Source organism: Saccopteryx bilineata, chromosome 9 (genome assembly GCF_036850765.1).
Source record: "Saccopteryx bilineata isolate mSacBil1 chromosome 9, mSacBil1_pri_phased_curated, whole genome shotgun sequence".
Taxonomy (NCBI): domain Eukaryota; kingdom Metazoa; phylum Chordata; class Mammalia; order Chiroptera; family Emballonuridae; genus Saccopteryx; species Saccopteryx bilineata.
The window spans coordinates 29,108,821-29,126,612 of NC_089498.1; the positions used below are offsets into that span (position 1 = coordinate 29,108,821).

The following is a 17,792-nucleotide window of genomic DNA, read 5'->3' on the forward strand; positions in this document are numbered from 1 at the left end:
AATTGGAAGGAAGCAGAGAAGTTGTGACCCCCCCCCCACTCTACCCTTTTGACCCCGTATGCTCCTCAAAACCTTGGTCCCTTGACCCCACCATCTTTTTCCAGTGGAGGAGCCTGAAGTCCTCAGTCTACTGGGCTCCTTGCACCATCCTGAAGACGCATTCCCACCCTATTCCCAGACCCACACATGTCTTTGCACCAAAACTGACCTCTGTTTGCCATCTGAGACATTCTCGGAGATAAAAAGCAGAAGCCACCCTCCTCAGGCCTCTGGAAAATGAAGCCTAGAACTAACCATGTTCGTATTTGTCTGTCCAGTGTCAAGATGTTAACCAAGGTTTGGGTGAACATCAAGTCCAACTTTGCACGTTACAGATGAGAAACCAGAGAGAGGAAAGGATTCACCGGAGATGACTTATCTGGTCACTCCACAGGCCTCTCTTGGGGGCCGCAGACACATAAGGGTTGGGACAGCCACGTACAAAGCTGACAAGGCTCACTCCTCTAAGCCGGGGATTGTTCTTTGGCTGCGATAGATTCTCACAGTCTCATAACTTTGATATACGTTATCTCCATCTTCATGAAAAAGTCTAAGACCACAGTGGTTTCTTTCTTTAAAAAAAAAAAAATCTTAAGTCACTGACCTAGTTAAAGAATCTGATGAAATCTAAAACTCTTTCCTTTAGAAAAATACATATGAATCAAAAATTACATTCAATTTTAAGGGCTCCTTAAGGATCCATGGACCTCAGGCTAAAGCCCCTGCTTTCAATGAAGTATCCCTATTTTTCTCACGTAGAAAATGAGCAAACGGAGGCTTAGAGGAGCTATGCGCTATGCTTGTGCATGGCCGGCAGCTTGGGCCCTTCAGTACTGACTGGCTGAACTTCAAAGCTCAAGTTGTTTCTTTCCTCCAGAATACATGGAGGTGAAATGCCACTGATTCCCGGAAACAATCATTATGTTTTTAAAGCATCTACTAAGTGCCTGGCATTGGAATAAGAGAAGATTCCTTGGAGCTTATAAAAATTTTTACATAGCTTGTGGTTAGCATTCTTGTCCCTGAGGGAAAGCCTTCCACTGGGAACTCAAGGGCTACCTGTCCAGGGTATATAAGGGAGGCTGTCCTCAGTGAAGAAGATGGGATGGTACCCTACTGAGGGCTTTGCTGGCTGAGCAAAGGGGCAGCTGAGGAACAAAATTCACCATCTACGTTGATATGCAATGTCTCCAGATCCTATAGGAAGCATTTCCATCCTGATACGTTTAAGATTAAGCATTTAGGTTGTTGTCTCAGAGTACTGCTATGGTTTAATAGGGACTCTTCTCCTGCTTTCTTCAGAAGCGATGGGGCTGAGACCACATATAACCTGGTTGACCCTTGTAAAGCCAGTAGCCACGGCCACCATCACAGCTGCCTGGCCAGTGCAGGCACATTAGATTTGGACAGTCGGTAATGAAACAACAGAGCCAAAAACTGGTGGGCCATCATCTTTAATCCTAGCTTGCGCTCGGCAGGCAAGTAATGCACACAGTGGGAAAACACTTCCCTTTCCATTCAGGGCTCCCAAAGCCACTGACTCATCTGAGTTTCCTAGAATCAAAGGTTTCTAGCTCACCAGCCTTATTCACCTCTGTTCCCCATCTCCTTCTCTCTGCACAAACTCTACACAAACTGGCTTCTCCTTTAGCACTCCGCCATCTTGGCTGCTTCTCCTCTCCTCCACATGGCCTTTACCTGCTCTCCTTTCTGCTCTCCTCCAAGAACGTAATCCCTCTTCTTCCAGAACAACATGATCTCTCTTCCTTTTAAAACCTTTTGGTGCGAAAGCCCTCCCCCAACACATATTAACATAATCACATCCATCTCAAGCAATCACCTGGGCGATGGGCTTCTACGTGGGCAGCGCCATCTTTAACAAAGTGAGCATAATATATTTTATCTGCTCAGTAACCCTCTTCACCACTGTCATGGGTATCCAAGTGATGTCTGGTTAAAGGAAAGAGTATAGAGACATGGTACTGACTGGATGGCTCAGTGGATAGAGCATTGTTCTGGAGTGCTGAGGTCATGGGGGTCATGGGTTTAATACCTAGTAAGGGCACATACAAAAAGCAACTAGTAAGTGCGCAACTAAATGAAATAATTAAGTGGAACAAGTTTATGCTTCTCGTTCTCTCTCTCTCTCTCTTTCCCCTCCTTCTCTCTCTTGCTGCCTCTTCCTCTCTCTCTCAAATCAATGGAATAAAAGAATGTAGAAGCAGCAGTGGGAACGGGGGTCACCAGGAGAGTCTGACTTTACTAAGTCAGAAAGGTTGTTTAGAACAGGGTGAGCAGCCCAGCCTGGTTTGCGCAAGTGCTGTGTGGGAATGAGCGGATCCTTCTCCTCATTCCACTTCCTGCCTGACTCAGTGGCCTCTTCATAGTTTCCGAGGCAGCTGTGGTTTCTCCTGAACTTGGCCCCAGGATATTTTTCCTAATTTCTGGCTACTAGCGTTTTCCTCCACCTGTCCTCAGAGGTGATGAAACTCTTTCAGAGACTCTCCAATAGCCTAAGGATAACCTGAAAACTAGACCTTCTATATCCAGAGAGAATGAATAATTCTCATTCATTCTAGCTAGCCTCGCACTGCACTGGTCTTCCTGGAGACAAAGCTTGGTGAAGTGCCACCAGAGGAAGTGGTGAAGGGGTGTAGAGCAGGGCTGGGGTGGATAGAAGCACAGCAGGCTGACCCAGGTCCTGTGGAGTATTAACTGATAATATTAAAGCAAGGAGAGTACAAGATTGAAGTAGTTTTCAGCTTTGTCTTTGGAAGTGGTCACTCAGTGAGGCTCCCGACCCTCCTGTGTATTAAAGTCTTTGGGTTCTAGTCCTGCTTCAGCCATCAAGTCTATATGATCTTGAACATGTTACTTCTCCTCTTGGGGACTCAGTTTCTCTACTTACACAATGGGTGGGACCACATGATGTCCCCACTCCTCTGTCTCCTAAGTCCAGGATTTTCTTTGTTTGAGACTTGCAAAGCATTCAATACTCTTTTCTTAAATTGGGGTATAATTTGCATACAGTGAAATGCTTTTCAGTGTACTGTTGACTCAGCCTTGACAAACACATCTACTTGTGTAACCTCACTGCCCCCAATCAGGACATAGAATGTTTCCATCACCACAAAAAGTTCCCTTGTGCCATTTTCCAGTCAATTCTCTATACCAGAAGCAACCACTGATCTGATTTGTATGACTGGATTTGTCTCACTGTAGGTTAGTTTTGCATATCCTAGAACAGTGGTCGGCAAACCGCAGCTCACGAGCCACATGTGGCTCAATCAGATTGAGGACATTTTCAGCAAAGGCCAGCGAGTACCCAAATTAAGTTTATAACAATGTACCTACCTATATAGTTTAAGTTTAAAAAATTTGGCTCTCAAAAGAAATTTCAATCGTTGTACTGTTGATATTTGTCTTTGTTGACTAATGAGTTTGCCGACCACTGTTAGAATTTCATATAAATGGAACCGTACAGTACGTACTTTTGTGTCTGATTTATTTTACTCAGCATATTATTTTTAAGAAGCATCCATGTTGTTGCATGAATGTAGTTCATCCCACTTCTTTCTTCTGAGTAATATTGTATCATATGAATACATCACAATTTATTTATTTTTCCTATCGATGAGCACTTGATCTTTTTTCCAGTGTTTGGCTGCTGTGAGTAACACTGCTATCAACATTCTTATACAAGGCTTTTTGTAGATTTATGTTTTTATTTCTTCTTGAATAAATATCTCAGAGTGAAATTGTTGGGTGATTAGGTACTTGTGTGCTCAACTTTTGAAAAGTCTGATAAACAGTTTACCAAAGTGATTTTCACCATTTTACACTCCCACCAACAATATATGGGAATTCTGGTTGCTCTACATCCTCTCCATCATTTGATGCTGTCATTGTGTTTCTCTTTAGCCATTTACTTCTGAACAGTTGTGTGTATGTGTGTGTGTGTGTGTGTGTGTGTGTGTGTGTGTGTTGGTTCCCCAGATCCTGTAGCTGCAGGTTCTAGCAGTTCAGGCTGAATGCAGTCCATTAAGTTTTTTCTCCCCAGAGCTCATGATAACGGTCTGTTTTCTGCTGCTGGACATCACAAAGGGGCTCCTCCTTTGCAGAATTTAGACTTGCCTCTGAAGAGGGGAGGAATGCAAAGAACCGGAGAGCATAAGCAGAGTTTAGCAAAGATTATTTGAACTGCTGCTGGGTTTGGAGATGGCAGGGAGGATGTGCTAATGAGAAATTCAGGCCATCTGTGTCAGAGATGCTCCCATGGTCAGTTCTCATTCCTGAGAGCAAGTGGAAAAGGCCCCGTGGATTGAAAATTTGAGGGTTCAAGGCCTACAGAGAGCAGGATCTTGAACCATAAAATCTCTAAAATCCTAAGAAAATCACATGCTAAAAGAAGCTTCTTTCTAGGCTAATAAGAAATCAACCCTAGCAAGTCTGTTATGGGTACAGACAGGTTTAAGCCCAAAGCAAAACATTTACACATTGTTGTGACAAGGCAGAATCTTAACACATGCAGGCTAAAAGTGCCTGATTAAAAAGGAGGTGTTTGTTGCAAACTCCCATATTGGAAAGATATGACACAGCTATCCATAGATCATGGCACCATGAAGCTGGAAAAAGCCAAGTAGCTGTGTAGGAGACAGAGGCTGTACAATCCTGATTCCTCTGAGATTAAGGGCTGTGGTTTGGCTTTAGAACTGGACCATGAGATAGACATTACATGGTCAGGCATCCCTTGTGAACCAACCACAGTGGTTGAGAGAATACAGGAAGTTCTGGACCATATGGGCATCATGAGGAAGGAAGACTCTGGGAAAAGTCAGGAAATTAAGATGTTTGGAGAGAAAAACAAGTGACTCTACTTCTCTATGGGATGGTTTTAGGACTATCTTATGTCCCAAGAATCATGTAGCCAGAGTCACCTGAAATCTTCCTCCTCTTCTTCCACACATCTAATCCATCCCCAGTTAGTCCCCAAATTCTTCTGATGGAACTTATGAATACCTTATGAATTTACTCAACCTCAGTTATAAGGTCCACAGCTCAAGACCCCACCCTTTCTTGTCTGGACTGTTGCACTACTTCCCCAAGTAGACTTCCTGTCACCAACCTTGGTTTCCTCCAGACTAATTTATGCTTTGGAGTCAGAAAGATTATTTTAGAACTTGAATTATACTTGGCAACAACATTACTTCAACTTCCATAACTGAGGTCACAAAATCCTCCAAAGATCTAACCTATCTACCTCTTTATTTTCCTCACCCACCACTCCCCGACTCCCGTCTCCTCCACCATGCCAGCTGTTGGTTGTTCCTCACACGTGCCTCCTCTACTCCTTCTTGCCTTGGTGATCCTATTCATCTAATCCCTTCCCCTGGAATGTGTTTCTACTTAAGCCAAGAAGAAGCCTCCTCCTCTGGGCTCCCAAGGCATCCTTGACCCACACCTTTTTGCTTCACCGACCACATAGTTGCGCAATGATTTGTTTATGTATCAGACCTCTCTCTCTGTGACTTCTCAAGGGTGTACCACTGGGTTGAATTTGTCTTTGGCTCTTTATCATCTATCCCAGTGCTGGCCACATGGTCACCATGCTGTAAAGGACCCTTGAATGAGAAAATGGCTTACACAGTTTATCCTTAGCCTGAGCCCCTGCAGTAGTTAAAAGACTTTATAGACATGCATTAAAAATCTCTCCCTCATTACTTTCTAGCTATGTGCTCAGGGACAAGTTACTTAGTCCTTCTTGGCCTTACTATCCACACGTGTAAAATGGTGAAAACAATAGGATTATTATGCAAATTACAAATGAGAATGCATGCCAAGCACTCACCACAGTGTTCCACACATGCTCAGTGAATAGTCCAACTTTTGTTGTTATTATCAGGACTACCTCTTCAGATTTACTACTGGGAATTTTCCCTCCTGTGTTTGACCTTGGTGTTCTTGAAGACATTTATTCATCTTAATAGCATGGGGTCATGGGGGATAGTTTACTTCATATATAATACTTTATTTCTATCAAATAATAGAAATACCAGCCTCCCAGAGATCCCAGCTGTGTCATTAACAAGTGTGGTTGGCTACAAGCATTTCAGGGGGTGTGCACTGAAACCAGAGAAAGAAAATCAGGTGAAAGGCTCATTCACCCTAATAAATACAAATATATATTATGCACTACATATTTTTACTTTTGAATGTGTTAGGTCTAAGCCAAAAGTCTGGCGTTGGTCTCTGGCCTAAAGCTGCTACCAAAAATGGCCTATGACCTCATTATCTAGTTTCACAGTCTCAGTCAGAAAGCTCATTCCTCAGCTTACTGAAATCCAAGAAGTGATTATATTTAAGAATCTAGGGAGGTTCTCATTCTGTTCACACTCATTACTGCTTCCAAAACAAACACACTGAAACAAGGTGTCAACTTGTGTGGGGGTCCTTGGAAATCCAGAAGTTACCATTAGCAGTTTCTATCACGGCTGACTATGCTTAACTTATCAGGAGAGGTTGAAAGATTTACCCAATTTAAATCCCTTCCATGGACTTCTGGGTGACTGTTGTTCTCTGACCTACCACAGACCAAAACAATCATTCTGTTTGTCAAATTCATGGTTGGCCATTGTGCAAGAGCTCCACATTACTCAGGAGAGATCTTCAGAAATGATTATGGCAAATCCCCTGTTATTGTGGGTTGTCTCCTGTTTTTGTTGAGAACCTTTCTCAGCCTTCGGTCCTATCTCTCCTTTTAAGTTTCCACAGTGTCTTGTTTGAAATGAGATGAGCTGTTCTGAATTTATTAAAAGCTATATGGGCTTGGTGTCAAGTTTTTTTAAAGAGACAATAATGGTAAAGATTCAACTTTTTTTGCCAGGGTCTTTGCAAGATACTATATCATTGGGGTCTCATTTTATCATCATGCTAACCTGAAAAAAAAAAGTTACATCCACGAGGAAACTTAGATTCAGAGCAGTTACCTAACTTGTTGAAGGTCATGCAAATAGTTAAGAGTGGAGATGGAATTAACAACTTTTTAGAGCTTAATCCAAATCCCACACATTGCATTACCCTGTCTCTTTTTTAATACCTCTGAGATTTTGTTTCCTAGCCACAACTCTGAGCAAGGTTTTTCCATGGTGGGGTATAATACAGTCAGGGAAAAACCACGGTGGTAATCCAACAGGAGGAAAAAAGAGCCTCCTGTCTCTCCATAGGTTGGGAGAACATATGGTTGGGTCAGAAATTAAATATCTATTCCTGATCAAAAAGGAGAAGATGAGTAAAAGCAGCCCACAGAGATTTCCTCTTGAGTTGTAAAAGCTAATGTTCTTTATCTTAAAAATAAAAAATTGGTTCAATTATAAAATAGAAGGTAAAATTTATTTCCAGGTGCAGTCAGAGACTATGGATTGCCTCTCTGAAAGTGAAGAATTCTGCTAAAATAAGCATGCCTGGGCATTCTGATAGTCGCTGAACCTCCAGAACACCCCTGTTCAACACATACACAACCCCAAGTCCTGTGTTGGAAACTTACAGAATTTCCCTTGAGTCTTAAAGTTTGCTATAGCCAAACCTGGGTGCATCCCAAGAAGGGACCATTCCTAGTTGGGATCTGTGTGGCTGCTTCTCCACCAACAAGAATTGCTGAGAGATTTGTTAATTACAGAATCTGTACTAGCTACATATTAATTGTATTTAATTACGCAATACTAGATCATCAAATATGTTCTAGGGCCTTTGTGCGTCATTTTTGGTACCGATGTATAATTTGAACTATAAATAAGGCAGATGCCCCTTGTAAAAATCCTAACTAGTCTACTGTTCTACTACTGGGGGCCATTGCTTTGCTGCTCATGTGATTAAGTTTTCCTGTCCGCTTTGCTGTTGTAGGTAACCAAAGAAGCAACCTGGCCCCAGCAGCCAGCATGGTTCCCTAAGCAACATGTGAATAATGAAGCGACGAGTACAGCTACAAGTTCTAAAATGTTCAACATTTAATACAGGTTAAGTAACATTTCTTCTTCTCATTGGAGAAGGGGAGACTAAACAAAATAGAATTTCTTGTCTAGTTTTGTTTTGTTTTGTTTTTTCTTGTCTAGTTTTAGTCCCACTTCCCTGAAGCTCCTGTGGATGATCACTATGTACATAGACCAGTGTCTAGAACTGCCCACCTCCCCTAACTAGGCCACAAATGCAGTACGACTTTGCTAAGCAAAATCCTCATATCTGTAAAGAGTGTGAATGAGATAAACCATAGTGTGATCTATAGGAAGACTGGGGGTTCTGTATGTCACTTGCCTAGTATTTGTTAGGGGGCTTTGTGTAGTCCCAGCATACCTCTAAGTCTCATGTTGTTTCCCTATAAATCAGAGGATTGACCTATCTGATTCCTAATAGCCCTTCAGAGCTAATATGCTACGTTGTTATGGCAAAGTACAGAAGAACTTGAAATTGTTTCCAAATATGATGGGAATAAAGAAAGGAGAACCAGGGCAAGAGGTTAGAGGTAGTGAAGAACCACATTTGACATCAGGGAGACCTGGGTTCAAGTCCTGCCTCTTACTGATGAGCAACCTCAAGTTACTCTTCTTTGAACTTCCAGTTCTTTTTTGGCCAAAAGTATTTAATATTACCAGATGCCTTGTGGGACAGAGCTGAAGATTAACAGTGATAACTATTAAGCACTTGGTGCAGTTCTGAGACAGAATGGGCTCTCATTAATTGCTGGTGTAAATAAAAATTTTAAAAAACAAGACCAGCACATACCTGCACCTCAGATGTTGGCCTCCTGAGGTTATCTTCTGTGGTCTGTCCATTCTCGAGTCCTTCTGGCTGGCTGTTCTTAAACACCCTCTCTGGAGCCTCTCAGGTCTCTGTCTTTTGTCTAAAAAGCAGAGCAACTGTATTGCTAACTGTTCAAAGTAGGGTTATCTAAGTTATCTCCCTAGTCCACAGCATTAAGAGCATGTCTTTCACAGGAAATTAGCAGGAGCACTTGTTATTATGGACCCGGCCGGCCCAGAGCTGGGCTTCCCGCAGCTGGTGCACACACTGCTCAGTCTGTTTACACACTGTAGACAGATGATCCTATCTGTCCAACTGGATTGAGAAAGTGAAAATTCTTAACACAGCCCTGCTAATTTTTAGACCTTGCCAATTCTACCAGACTCACTTTTTATCTCTACTTTCTCCAATGATAAACTGTCTTTCAGTAGCTTAAAAATAATGTTCTTTTGTTTATCAGGTACACTGACATATATAATGCTTCTGCCACCTGAAATATTCACCTCCTCCAAGTATATTCTTGGTTCTCAGCTCGAAAGCTTCTTCCTCCAGGAAGTACTCCTTGATATTTAGTCTTACTCCATCAATCTAAGACAAGATCAGGACTTACTGGTAAATGTGTTCATGAGAAGTATACACTGTACAACTTCCTTATATCATATATAAAAGTGATATTGCAATCACCTCAATAGAAATTTAACAATTATTGGTGTAACCCATAATTTGTTGTCTATTCTCCCCATGTAAGTTCCAGATTTAGGCTGTGCCTGTCTTTTCCACTATTATGGTAACACTGCACAAGACAGTGCCCAGCACACAGTAGGTGCTCAATAATATTAAGTGACTAAATGACTGGCTAGTTGAATGAAGCCATGCACACAGAGAGTGAAGGTTCATCCTATATTGCAAGATGCAGAGTAGGATGCACATAAATTATTTAAAAAGTTAGACAGTTGACAGGAACAAAATGATCCTGAGATCCTGAAAGGCTCCAGGATGTACAGTTGTTTAAATGTCACCTTTAAGACGTGCGTATTGATTTATAGTTTGCATTCCTGAGTACATAAGATTCTGTACTAGCAGGGAAAAAAAAATCCAATTTCTGTGTCTCGGTGAAGGAGAAGGCTAAGTCAGGTTTGGTATCATCTGTCAGAAGGTTGTGTGTGTGTGTGTGTGTGTGTGTGTGTGTACACTCTCACTTAAGGTTTTTATATTGACTGGAATTCTTAGTGATAAGAAGAAAAAACCTTTAAGACACTATTTTTTTTTTCATTTTTCTGAAGCTGGAAACAGGGAGAGACAGTCAGACAGACTCCCGCATGCGCCCAACCGGGATCCACCCAGCACGCCCACCAGGGGCGACGCTCTGCCCACCAGGGGGCGATGCTCTGCCCCTCCGGGGCGTCGCCATGTTGCGACCAGAGCCACTCTAGCGCCTGAGGCAGAGGCCACAGAGCCATCCCCAGCGCCCGGGCCATCTTTGCTCCAATGGAGCCTCGGTTGTGGGAGGGGAAGAGAGAGACAGAGAGGAAAGCGCGGCGGAGGGGTGGAGAAGCAAATGGGCGCTTCTTCTGTGTGCCCTGGCCGGGAATCGAACCTGGATCCTCCACACGCTAGGCCGACGCTCTACCGCTGAGCCAACCGGCCAGGGCTAAGACACTATTTTTAATTAGAGATTACTTTCGTCTGTTTCAATACTTCAACTGAATGAAATAACACAGCAGTATTCAGCCTAATGTTTTTGAGGTCATTGATATTGGGGGTATATTAGTAGTTTGTTACTTTTCATTACAATCCAGTATTCCATTGTATGAAAGTATCACCAGTTGTTTATTTATTTCATTTTGATGGACATCTGGGCTCTCTTTATAGTTATTTATATTGCTAATACATTTTCCAGAAATATTCTTGTACAAGTCTTTTCGAGTCTGTATGTATGTTCTTTTGGGTAAACATCTAGGGGTGATATTGCTGGGACATGGGATGGGTGGAAGTTTACCTTTATGATATTGCTACATTGATTTTCAGTGATTCTATCATTTTGTACCCGCCCTGGGTCCACATCAACATATGGAGTTTTCAATCTCTTATTTTTTAGCCATCTTAGTGAGTGTATAACATTATCTCATGGTTTTAATTTGCATTTTTCTGACGACTAATATTGAACATTTTTTCATGTGCTTCTTGACCGTTTGATATTTTTCTTAAGTTCTTGTTTGAGCCATATGTCCATTTTATTTTAAATAGTGTCATTTATCTTTTAAATATTGAAGTTTGGGGTTTTTAAAAAAATATAATTATATACTGCTCACAAAAATTAGGGGATATATCAAAATGAATATGAAGCAATAAAAAAAGAAGCATTTGATTTTTTTTTATTAAACAAGAACATCAGAAAAACAAATGACAAGTCAAAGAAACTTGTTCAATTATGCAAATGAATGTAAAACCAACTTTTATTTCATTGGTGAAAATGCACTATACAAAAGGCTGAAAGTACTGGAGTATCTGCACATTCCCTGATTCACTAATTTTTGTGAGCAGTGTATATTGTAAATGCGAGTTTGAAGTCAGATGTATGTATTGCTATCTTTATCATTTGTTTCTTTATGGTTAGTACTAATGTGTTCTTAGAAACCTTTCATTACTTAAATGTCGTGAAGACATTCTCCTAGTCTTCCTATAGCTTTTATGTTGAGGTATATGAACTGTCTCCAATTGATTTTTGTATATGGTATAAGATATGAGTCAAAGTTCATTTTTACCCATGTAGATAAATTCCTTTTCCCACTGAAATGCTTTTCTCCCTTTGTTAAATATTAATTGACTATTTCTAATTAGTTTAGCTTTAATTATGCTCTTTAGTTTGTTTACATTCATCATCTCTACATGGTGGAAATAGTATATAATGATTGGTGACTATCCCTCTCTTTTCAACTCAGTGTTCTGTGATACCAGGTTGATAGCTTTGAAATCATCCATGGGAATAATTACACCATGGAAACTGGCAAATGTTATACACCAAGGCTTAGTTTATTGTTATTTTGATTTTCCAGACTAAAGAGTGAGTTGGAAATAATGCAGAGTAACCTTAAAATTATACCCTGTTTGCAACTATGACATTGTGAATAGTACAAAAATTTGTGGAGCCAGTCTTCCTGTATTTGAAAGCTATTATCTGAGTCAGCAAAGAAGTCACACACATTATCAATGAATAAGTAAAATTCCAGCATACCTCATTTTACTTATACCTTACTCATATTTTGTACACAAAAATATCAACAAACATTCATGTGGGAAGTATCATTACTCATCTATTGCAACCAGAGGTGGGCTACACAGATATCAATGTTCAACAAAGAAAAAAAATGAAGAAGAGCGTTTTGTGAAAATCAATGCGCTATATGGAATGTACAAAAAAGAGTATTGCATATTTCATTATTATTTTTAAATGTTGTGCTTTCTATTCTTTATTTTATTTTATTTTATTTTTTTAAATTCATTTTAGAGAGGAGAGGGAGAGACAGAGACAGAGAGAGAGAGAGAGAGAGAGAGAGAGAGAGAGAGAGGAGAGACAGAGAGAGAGAAGGGGGGAGGAGCTGGAAGCATCAACTCCCATATGTGCCTTGACCAGGCAAGCCCAGGGTTTTGAACTGGCGACCTCAGCGTTTCCAGGTCGACTATCCACTGCACCACCACAGGTCAGGCTTGCTTTCTATTCTTCATATCAGCAACATTTATAATAAATACATAGATATGCACACGTTATTTTCCTGCTCCACCCTGAGCCAGATGTTAAACATTTATCATCAGCACATACTAACTCACAGTGTCATGAGGATTAGATTAAAAGTGCCACGAGAGTGCTTAGAAGTTGCAAGCCACTATGTAGAAGTGAGAATGAGAATTAGCATATTCAAGGTCTCAGCCAATCTGGATAAAGTTAAGGAAAAACTTCATGGGGGAGGAGCTCTGATGGCTTTGAAAGGGGAAGTGAATGACCACATGCCCTATGAGGACAGCCTGTCTGAGGGCTCCGCCTGAGGAAAAGCACGCAGGTGGTAAGGTAATCTTGAAAGTGGTCTTCCCTCTAGGTTGAATGGAGTGTGCGGGGTCAAGGTTAGGGGTAAATAAAGAAAAAAAGAAAAAAGACAGGGAATGGTGGATTGGAGTGCTTTTGAGACTGTCCTTGAATTCTAAATTGTAGAGTCTGTATTTGTGTCAGGAGGCAGCGGGAGCCATCGAGGATCTTTGAGCAGACGAACACCCATAGCCAGAGCTATGTTTTCTGGCAGTGTGGGTGGGGCAGACCGGACAAGAAAGACTGAAGTGAAGAGAAGGCAAAATATTGTCACAAGAATACAGATGAAAACATGTGACATGAACCCCAACTAAGTCAGTGGCCATCAGAACAGAAAGGTATGACCGTGGAAGAAATGTATCCAAGGTAGAAGAAATAGTACATGGAAAAACAATTCTATTTTAAAAACATTTTATTTTTAAAAGTTCTTTTAATTTGTAATTTTTATTTTATGTGGAGGTTTTAGGATGGGGGAACATGTCAGTGAATCAAAAAGTGGGGGACAAGGCCCTGGCCTGTTGGCTCAGTGGCAGAGCATCAGCCTGGCGTGCAGGAGTCTTGGGTTTGATTCCAGGCCAGGGCACACAGAAGAGGCACCCATCTGCTTCTCCACCCCTCCCCCTCTCCTTCCTCTCTGTCTCTCTCTTCCCCTCCCACAGTCAAGGCTCCATTGGAGCAAAGTTGTCCCGGGCACTGAGGATGGCTCTGTGGCCTCTGCCTCAAGTGCTAGAATGGCTCTGGTTGCAACAAAGTGACGCTCCGGATGGGCAGAGCATCACCCCCTGGTGGGCATGCCGGGTGGATCCTGGTCGGGCGCATGCGGGAGTCTGTCTGACTGCCTCCCCATTTCCAACTTCAGAAAAATACAAAAAAAAAAAAGTGGGGGACAAGGAGATTGAGAGAAAGCCCTATGAAAGCTTATATGAACCCCGTCTCTCTTCATTTGCAGGATTTGGGGTAGTGGAGGGCGTGCTTACTCCAGGAAAAACTTACATATTTTCATGAATGTACATTTTAACACACACTTACGCTTTCTTTTTTAGGTGCTTGCTACTTAATAAAAGGAATAAACTAGAGGCTTGCTTTATTTATTTCTTTTAACAGAAATATTTAAAGAATGCTCGCTGTTTGCCTTTGGGTACATTCTGGCGTGGTGACTCTAGGCCATAAAGACTAGAGTGCTCGGGTCATGTCCTGTCACAAAACTTCTTGGCTTTGTCTTGTTTATTTGGAATATAGAGGAGACATTGTGGAGACCACTTAATTCTCAGGAGCCATCTGAACCAGCCAAGCAAAGTTCTTAAGAAAGAAATATATTCTTTTAAAAAGTGAGTTCTTTTTGAAAACTATGTGGGAATATTCTAGAAGTTTCAGAAAAAAAATTTAAGGTAAAAAAAACAACAACAAAAACCCCACACGGATCCAAGAGAGAATATTCTCATATCAGCAATTTTCAACCTTTTTCATCTCATGGCATGCATAAGCTGATAACTAAAACTCTGCAGTACACCAAAAAATATATTTTTTGCCAATCTGACAAAAATTATAGGTACAATTTTGATTCATTCATACCGACTTGTCATTATGGTTGTGCTAGCTCTTGTCATTCTTTTATTTGACAATCTAAAGGTCCGTGCCCCCGACTAAATAGTCAGGTACTACATGTTTTAAAAATGGTGGTGGCGGCCCTGGCCAGTTGGCTCAGCGGTAGAGCGTCGGCCTGGCGTGCGGGGGACCCGGGTTCGATTCCCGGCCAGGGCACATAGGAGAAGCGCCCATTTGCTTCTCCACCCCCTCCCTTCCTCTCTGTCTCTCTCTTCCCCTCCCGCAGCCAAGGCTCCATTGGAGCAAAAGATGGCCCGGTCGCTGGGGATGGCTCCTTGGCCTCTGCCCCAGGCGCTAGAGTGGCTCTGGTCGCAGCAGAGCGGTGCCCCGGAGGGGCAGAGCGACGCCTCGGAGGGGCAGAGCATCGCCCCCTGGTGGGCAGAGCATCGCCCCTGGTGGGCCTGCTGTGTGGATCCCGGTGGGCGCATGCGGGAGTCTGACTGTCTCTCCCCGTTTCCAGCTTCAGAAAAATACAAAAAAAAAAAAAAAAAAAAAATGCTGGTGGCACACCAGTGTGCCGCGACACCTGGGCTGAAAATCCCTGTCATAGACCATTGGCTCAGGCAACTGCAGAGTTGATACTGCAGCAAAGTTGGTCAAGGAGAAGCCATGTGTTTTCTTGTATTCAATATAAGTCAGATTGCATTATTTTAAGCCATCTTTTTTTCTAATTGTGAAAGATACAACTTTATGCTGTCAAACAATTCAAACAACATACAGGTAGACAGTGTAATATAGAGGTCAAAGGCTTAATGTAGTGTCAGAATACCTGGGTCTGTATCTTTGCAGCTTTCTTGTTCTGTGGCCTTGGGCACACAACGCCTCTAAGCCTCTTCTTCCTTACTGTAATATAAGAATAATAACAAAAATTAACTCAGAGGGCTGCTGTGATAATTAGATGAGAAGATATATGTTAGGCATTTAAAAACAGGACTTGGCTATATGAGAGTTAGTAATAATTTAGTAATCATGGTCATTATCCTCATTATTTTATTATAATAGTATGTTATTAATTATAAAATCCTGCCTAGCATCTGTCACATAATAAATGCTCAATAAACTAGCTATTATATTTAAGTATATAAGGTAAAAACCCTCATGCCTCCACCTCCAGAGGTAATCACAGTAAACATCATTGTGAATATGTATATATATATTAATGTTTTCAAAACAATGGGATTATACCACACATATGGTTTTGTAACTTGCTGTTTTACTTAAACTTTAAAAACTCTTCACCTACACAAATATGCCTATCTAATTTTTGACAAAGGTGCAAAATCAATTCAATGGAGGGAAGATAGTCTTTTCAACAAATGGTGCTGAAGTCACTGGACATCCACAAAGAAAATAAAATCTTGACTGAAATGTCATACCTTTTCTATTAACTTAAACTGGATCATGGTTGCAAATCGAAAACACGAAACTATAAAACTTCTAGAAAAGTAATATATGAGAAAATCTTTAGGACCTAGGTCTAGTCAGAAATCTTAGACTTGATTCAAAAAGGTAAATGCAATAAATTAGATCCCATGAAAATGAAAACCTTTTGCTCTGTGAAAGATCCCATTAAGAAGACAGGAATGCAAGCTACAGACAGAGAAAAGACGTTCGTCACATTTGTGACAGAAGCTTAGTATCTAGAACATACAGAAAACTCTCAAAACTCAGCAGTTAAAAAAAAATCTCATAAAAACAAAAAACAAAAAAATCCAATAAGAAAATGGACAGAAGACACGAATAGACATTTCCCTGATGAGGATATAGAAATGGAAAATAAACAAATGAAAAGATGTTCAGCATCATTAGCCATTAGGTACACTTAATACCGCAATGAGATATTACCACACATGTATCAGAATGGCAAGAATAAAAAATACCGACGCCACCCAATGCTAGTAAAGATAGAGAGATGTCTCACTCAGACATTGCTGTTGGGAACCTAATATGTATGGCCACTCTGGAAACCAGTTTCTAAACAACTAAATATGCAATTGTTCCGTGACCCAGCCTTAACTCTTGAACATTCATCCCAGAAAAATGAAAATGAATGTTCACACCAAAGCCTGTACAATGAATGTTCAGAGTTGCTTTAGTCAGAGTGACCCCAAACTGCGAGCGACCCGGATCCCATCCATCATCTGTACACCACGGAACACTACTCAGTGACAAACAGGAAGGAGCTCTTGCTTCGCGGATGAATCCAGAGAATGACGCTGAGTGAAAAAGCCAGTCCCAGGAAGGTGACGCACTGTCTATGATTCCATTTAGAAAGGCTTCTTGAAGTGAGAAAATAGTAGCAGCGGAGGCCGGAGTCATGGCTGCTGGGGACTAGGGACCAGGCCACTCTGGGTTACAGATGGACTTCACCAGCAGAGTCAAGGCTTGATCAACTCCCATTCAGCTGGGAAATTCAAGCCCATTATCTCTTACCAGGGAGGCGGTAATGACCGTCATGGAAGAAGGAGACCTCAATTTGGGTAAACAGCTGTTTTTTCTTGACAACAGAAGGGTAAACGGGGCTCCAGTTGGCCCTTAATGAAGTGATCCATGGAAAGGTAGTTTAAACAGCTTCTCTCATTGAGCACAGTGAGGAAAACACTCAGCCACACTCCCTATCCCGGCGTAGGTAACACAAAGGCAAAGCACCTCGTTTCTCCCGGAGTCAGGCGACATAAAGGGACCCCATCTTTTGTTCCCCTGGTTTCCAGTCTTCTCCCCAGGCTGCCTGTCCGGGATGTGCCTGTCCTATCCATTGAGGAAGGTTATTTGGAGCCCCAGGCTGGAGGGTATGTGGTTTGGTCTAGAGGAAGTCCCTGTGTCCTGTTCTTACCCAATTATCTAATACTTCACTGGTGGGCCCTCCAGTCAGTTTCCCTTGGCACAGCGAGGTGGTGTATAACATTAAACACGTTCAGCTTTGCTCCTGGCCTCTGCAGTGGGGAGGACACGGCTGCCGACCGGAGGGCTGTGCAAGCCGTGTGGCTGATAGTCAGCTGTGATTTTCCATCAGCTGCATCTCATTACCTTGCCCGGGCTCCCTCCTGCCTATGCCTGAGAAACAATGGATAATCACTCGCAACTGATTGCAAATCACTCTGCACAGCCTGTGTGAGCCTTGGCCCATGACCACGTGACCCAGATTGCCAAATGGTGCCTGGGCTCTGTGGCCCCATGCTGCCTTCCTGGTGTGGGCTCCAGGAGCTTGGAGCACAGTGACCATTTCTTGGGGTGGAGCAGGGGAGGGGACCAGGTTAAAGAGGGACATTGGCGA

The 17,792-nt window shown here is 42.0% G+C and overlaps 1 long non-coding RNA gene across 1 annotated transcript in view; it reads right to left on the reverse strand.

Annotated features, from left to right (window-relative positions):
* Positions 1-17,792, reverse strand: part of LOC136313211 (uncharacterized) — a 67,219-nt gene that overhangs the window by 33,429 nt on the left and 15,998 nt on the right. The window contains exons 2-3 of the long non-coding RNA XR_010727111.1: positions 15,288-15,361; positions 8,815-8,932 (exon numbers count right to left, since the gene is read on the reverse strand). This is a non-coding gene — a long non-coding RNA (uncharacterized lncRNA). The remainder of the gene's footprint in view (positions 1-8,814; positions 8,933-15,287; positions 15,362-17,792) is intronic.